The following is a 6,756-nucleotide window of genomic DNA, read 5'->3' as shown; positions in this document are numbered from 1 at the left end:
GTTTTAGGAGTTTTTAAGTTTTCTCTCTAAATGTGAGTTTTCTCTTGATCCTATCCCTATATATATATATATATATATATATATAAGCCGATATTCTTAATATACACAAGATGATCAACTTACAATACCCACATCTAAGCATAAAAATAATAATAAGCTTAAGTTTAGTGACAACGGATATGTGTTGAACTGAAGACAGCTACGGTTGGTGGTGGTGGCCGACGGTCAAGACAGTTGGAGTTTGAAGAAAATCGAAGAGCCAGATTCAAGATGCCGATAACGAAAGCAGCCAAGAAATTGAAAGTGCGTTTGGCACTGTCAGTTTTCCCAAGTAAGCACTGTAACTGATTCAAGATGCCCATAATAAAAGCAGCCAATAAATTGACAGTTCGTTTCTCAATGTCAATTTTACCAAATAAGCCCTGCAACTTAACGCCCTTTGCCAAATTTCGAACAATAATATATTATTCACAAATAAATACTATAGATAATAATAATCATAAATAACAAAAAAAAATAAAAGAAAATAGGAGGGCCATAATAAGACAAATTGATGAATATTTCTAGAAAAACCTCATAATACGTCACGTATAGCTCTATTCGTGACGTATTAGTTGGTTTTTTAGCAATTAGGCTGAGGGGTGTGGGGGGCGCGAGAGGGGGCGCGAGTGGGGGCTCCAGCCAATAATATTGTGACGTGTGGCAGAGAGAGAAACTTGATAAGATGGGTGTTGGAGCCCCCGCTCGCGCCCCTGGCCCTGGTGTGGAGGGGCGCGAGCAGGGGCTCCAGCGGATTTTTTTAACATTCCCAACGGCTCCGGAGAGGGTTCCTCAAATCCCCCAAAATCAGCACACACCCAAACAACCAACAAACGTTCCTCAAATCCCAAAACCCTAAACCTCGTATTTCACAAACCCACTGTCTTATTTCATATTTCAACCCATTAATGGACCATCGAAGAAACACCCACATGATGCAATTTCCGACCCACCAGAACTACGCCGGAAACGGCGTTCCATTCCCGTCTTTTCCGCCGGAGTTTAGTTCCGACGGCCCGTATTTATCGGAAAACAATCATTTTTCTCATTTTACTCATTTACCATCTCCGATTGACGCCGATCAGAGCTTATCTAACGTCTTTTCCTTGCTTAGTCTTTCTCCGGCGCCATTTAACACTAACCCATCTCCTTTTTCCGGTCAAATCGGTTCTTTCTCCGGCTCCGGAGAGGGTTTTGGTCACCCGATGAATAGCCCTAGAATAATGCAGTCTGATTTGGGCGTTCAACGGTGGTCTGACGAGATTGAAGCTCGCCGGCGGCACTGTTCTTTAGGGTTTGAAGACGTCTTTGACTTTGGCCGATAGTCTCGCCGGCGGCACTGTTTTTTTAACAGAATTTTTTTTTTTTTTAATCAATTATGAGCCCAACGGCTATATTTAACATTCCCAAGCTCCCTTCAGGCGTATTCCCAGCCGCGAGGCCTCTTGCGCCCGCCTTGAAAGCCGTGCTCGCGCCCCTCTCGCGCCCCTCTTGCGCCTCGGTGGTGTGGCGCCCGGGGCGCGAGCGGATGGGCTCACGCGCCCAGGCTAGCGCTCCACACCCCTCAGCCTTAGGGGGTGACGGTAGAAAACGCCGAATAAATACCGATTCCTAGAATGTGACAAGTGCATGCAATAATTAACACGCAATTTGATTTGATTGGTTGTATTGGCCACACAAAACCGTTTACCAGATTTTCCTCTTATATATTAATAAACACAAACCACACATCACCTCTTTACAACTAATTCTGGAGATGCCGGAGGACACTACTCCATTGATAGCGGATGAAATTGATTGGTGGAAGAAGGTGGTGGATTGGGAAGAGGCTAAAATTCAGATACTGTTTTCCCTCCCTATGATACTAACCAATCTTGCTTATTATGCTATACCACTAGTATCCGTCATGTTCTCCGGTCACCTCGGAGAACTGGAGCTAGCCGCGGCTAACCTCGCCAACTCCTGGGCCACCGTTACCGGATTCTCCTTCATGGTAACTTCTTAATTAACTGTGTAGACTTGTTTTACTCATATATAGTTTTTCTTTTAATTATTATTATAGTTGACTTTGAAGAAAATACGCCCACCAATTCGTTGAATTTTTAGTTAATCGGTGTGATATGAGAAGGAGATGGTATTCGAAGAAAAGTATTAAAATCGTGGATTAGCATTGTGATTATTGGTGGTAATTCATGATATCATCAGTGACCCAACACAGCAATAATTAAGTTTCAAGTTGTCATATCTGACTTGGAAGTGTTTGGTTGATATATATGTTTAACCAAGTTAAAATAATAGGTCGAGGTTGACTTGTCATCATATTTAATTATATAGGTCGGCTAACTAACATGTTTAACCCATTTATTACCAGCCTCAAACTCGTTTAACACGCTTAGAACTTCATTAATCGCTTAAAACCAGTTAATTCGCTTTTAGTTGGGCATGTTTAATCCGTCAAATTAATTGGGTCGTGTGTTGAGTTTATGTGTTTATAAACTTTAATAATATGTGTGTGTTTAGGTTGATATGTTTAACCCATTTAGTTAAACAAGTGGTGTTCGAATCGATTAAACTTGTTTAATTACAAAGGTCGACATGCCAACTCATTTGGTTGAAAAAGTAGACCCGTCAACTCATCTAATTAGACAGATTAAGTGATTAAAAACATTTTTTAATTGTAAACTCATCTAGTTAAGCAGGTTGTCCTTCAACTCATTTAATTGGATAGGAACCCATCAACTCATATAACAACTCATGAATTCATTTGTCCTTCAACTCATTATACCCCTCCAATATTTAGACTATCTTCAACGTGCCCCTACTTCTGCTGTCAGAGATGATGCGGAATGTATCCTTATTTTCAGCGCATTAAACCCCATCCAAAGTAGATTATCGTGCCAAATACATTTTCTTTTATTTTTTATTTTTTTATTTTAAAGATAAATTCCAAGCTTTGTTTTGGAAATTGGAAACCTCCATAGAGCTTTATTAGGGTGTGTGTAATAGGCGGTAAAACAAGTGACAAGTGGGCAACAAGTCGAAGGAAGGCCGCCCATCCCCCCTGGCGATAAGAGGGGTGACAATGGGGGGGGGGGGGGGGGCGACGTGTATTTTATTATTATGTGTGGGTATATATAGATAGATAGATAGGGATGGGATACAGTGAAAACTTCTTTTAAAAATAAAACTTCAAAATTCTTAAAAAACTATTTTTAACTTTTTTTTTAATTTTTTTTGAAGTTTTTTTTCCCATTATTCTTATATGTTGTTATTGGTTCCAAAAAAAAACTCTTGTTGGTAACCTCGTCGGTGTATTGCACATGTGAAATAGTGTGCATTGTATATATGGAAAAGTGTTTGTATTGCATAGAATACAACACTATTGCACATATTTGATACATACTATTGTATATATGCAATATAAGACGAATACGCACATCGAATACACATTAGTACGTATGTGTAATACAACACTACTACACGTATACAATACACAAATATTGAATATATGCAATTAAACACTATTAAACTTAAAAATACGTAGTGATACACATGTGTAATACAACAGTATCGCACAGTAATACGTATGTGCATTACAGCAGTTTTTTTTTTATATTTTTTATATTTTTTCGAGCAAAGGGTAAGAAAATATAAGAATAATGGCAAAAACAGAAATTTGAAAATATTTTTTTATTTTTAATTAAAAATAAATTTTTAGAAGCTTTTAAATTTTCTCTCTAAAGATGAGTTTTCTATTGATCCTATATATATATGTATATAATCGGAAAACCCTTTGAGTTATAAAAACTCTAGAAACCACTCATATAATCACCATTTGGCCACATCATTTTACTTATTAATTAACTCTAAGGGTATGTTTGGTTGGAGGTACTGGAATGAAAGGGGAATGAATTGAGAGAAGGAATGAAATGGACAAGGGAATGAAATAGATCATTACCATTTCTTTGTCTTGTTTGGTTAACTTATAAGAATAAAATGAATTATTACTTTATGTTGTTTGGCATAAAAAAAATTGTATGAATGAAATAGAAATAATAAAAAAACACCCCTATCTCAAAAAATACTTTTTAGAAAAGAAAAAAACCATACAATGGCGACGGTGGTAGCTCCGGCATGAAAATGGTGGTGGCGGTGGCGGTGGCGGTGGCGGTGTCGGCGGAGTTGGTGGTGGTGCCGATGGTAGTGGTAGTGGTGGTGGTGGTGGTGTAGTTGAAAAAGTAGGGTGAAGGAGAAACAGAATGAAAAAAAAAGAAGGGGTGGGAATGAATGGTTTTGATAGAATAGGATTCCATGTGTAATGGATAATTCCATTCCATTGAGCAACCAAACATCATTTTTTTATTCTCTCGCAATAAATCATTTCATTCATCCTGCCATTGTTACATACCAAACACTACTTAAGGGTGTAATAGTCTTTAACTTAGTTTCCTCACTTTATCTATTCTCCAGACAAATCAAATCACTCTCTCTCTTCAGTGTTTTTTTTCAATTATTATCTTCTATCTTTTTTTATCACAATTTCTCTTAAATTTGACATCAACAAAAAGAAAATATCTTCTTCATCATTTTAATACTTGTAAGGTCTCAGAAAATATTTAAACTTAAATAACATGTAAACTTACATAAATTATGTAAACTTATTTAAAATTTAAAATTTTAAAAGTATATAAACTTATTGTAACCTTATTTAAAAAAATATGTAAATTACTTATAATATTTTAACATATATTTAAATATATGTAAAAACATTTAAAACAAAGTAAATTTATTTTAAAAATATGTTACATATTTTAGAATGCCCTATATTTTCTTATTTAATGATATGTAAACTTAATATTTTCTTATTTATAAATTAAGTTGTTTAATTTAAAGTAAAAATGGGGATGATGTGGAAAATGTAAAGATATGTCTTAACATGTATACTAGATTATTTAAGTTCTTTATAGGCTGTTAAGTGTTAACCTGCTTCACTTATTTAAATAAAGGAGTTAACCTAGTAATGCTCGATTGTATTTGGATATATAGACCGTCCAATTCATCATCCGTATCATAAAGTTAATTACTACTTGTTTGATCAGGTTGGCCTAAGTGGTGCACTGGAGACATTATGTGGTCAAGGATTTGGAGCGAAACTTTACAAAATGTTAGGAATATACCTACAGTCATCTTGTTTAATATCCATCCTCTTCTCCATCCTCATCTCAATCCTCTGGTTTTTCACGGAACCCATCCTTATTTTATTGAAACAAGATCCTCAAATCTCCAAAATGGCTGCTATCTACCTTAAACATCTTGTCCCTGGACTATTCGCATACGCACTTTTACAAAACATACTACGATTTCTCCAAACGCAATCTGTTGTATACCCTTTAGTATTGTGTTCACTGATCCCTTTGGTCCTCCATATTGGTATTACTTATGTATTCGTGTATCACACGCCTCTAGCTTTCACTGGAGCTGGAATGGGTGTTTCTGTTTCTTTGTGGGTCGCGGTAGTTATGCTGGCAGGATACGCGCTTTTTAGCAGACGGTTTAAGGAAACATGGCAAGGTTTTTCTGTGGAGTCATTTGATCATGTTTTTGCCACTTTAAAGCTGGCTCTTCCCTCTGCTGCTATGGTTTGGTTAATAATTTCTTAATTTTTTTTAAAAGTTTTAAGAGCACATGCGTGTAATTCAGGGGGTGTTTGGGATTGCTTATTTTCCCCTCCTTTTAACTTTTTAACTTTTGCATAAAGGAGAAAATAGAAAAAGGTGTTTGGATAAGTGAAAAGGACTCTAGGTTTTAACTTTTCATTTAGTGTAAAAAAATTGATTTTTAGAAGTCATGAATTTGTGACTTTTGGTGACTTTTGGGTTAAAAATGTATATGCATCCACATAAGCTAATCAAAACAACATAAGCTAATCAAAACACTTTTTTTAAAAACTCATTTTCAAAAGTCATAAGTTATAAAAGTTCTTTTAACCAAAAGATCTTTTGGACTAAATAAGCAATCCCAAACACACCCTCAATGAATATATAGGGGTATTAGTTGGCCGGTTTTTTTAAGAAATTAAAATACGTTAAAGGAATTGGAATTTGAAAGAATTTGATTTATACTGAAATTTGACAAAATTTGAAATAATTTAAATGGAATTTAGATTACAATTCCAACTAATTATCCGAACCAAACACAATTCAAATTTCTCCGAATTCCGTGAACAAACGATCCTTCTGCCTTGTTCGTCTCCACCGAATTTGACATCTTTTTGTTTGTGTTTATTTCATATAGCTTGGAGTATTGTGCTTTTGAGTTACTTGTGTTACTAGCAGGAGTTTTGCCAGATTCAGAAATAACAACTTCCTTGATTGCAATGTGGTAAGCTTATTAGGCGTGAGCATGGTTCACTTAAGTTATAGCTCTTGATTATGTATGCTTATTAGGCGTGAGCATTGTTCACTTAAGTTATAGCTCACATATTTAACTTGGTTTCATTACAAACGATTCAGATATTTTGGTTATTGGGAAAATTCGTTTGATTAATCATCGGCTGATAAACTCAATCAAGTTTTACGTCAAATATAAAAAGTAAAAAGCATGTTGATTTATTTGGTTTTATGTTGAACCTTAATCGTTATGATATCTTATTATTTAGAATTTAAAATACTTTTATCTGCTCACTCTTTATTTGATTTTTATTCTTTCTAACCACAC

The 6,756-nt window shown here is 35.5% G+C and overlaps 1 pseudogene across 1 annotated transcript; it reads left to right on the top strand.

The window, feature by feature from the left end:
• The first annotated feature begins 1,788 nt into the window (after nucleotides 1–1,788).
• On the top strand, nucleotides 1,789–6,420 carry LOC143607339 (protein DETOXIFICATION 18 pseudogene; annotated as a pseudogene). Its single transcript, XR_013148950.1, has 3 exons — nucleotides 1,789–2,032; nucleotides 5,139–5,683; nucleotides 6,334–6,420. The product of XR_013148950.1 is annotated as a protein DETOXIFICATION 18 pseudogene (transcript).
• The last annotated feature ends 336 nt before the right edge of the window (nucleotides 6,421–6,756 follow it).

Source organism: Bidens hawaiensis, unplaced genomic scaffold, assembly GCF_021521415.1.
Source record: "Bidens hawaiensis isolate Kalapana, Puna unplaced genomic scaffold, B.hawaiensis_p1.1 tig00081306_1, whole genome shotgun sequence".
In the NCBI taxonomy this organism is placed as follows: Eukaryota; Viridiplantae; Streptophyta; class Magnoliopsida; order Asterales; family Asteraceae; genus Bidens; species Bidens hawaiensis.
This window is presented reverse-complemented; position numbering and strand designations above follow the sequence as displayed.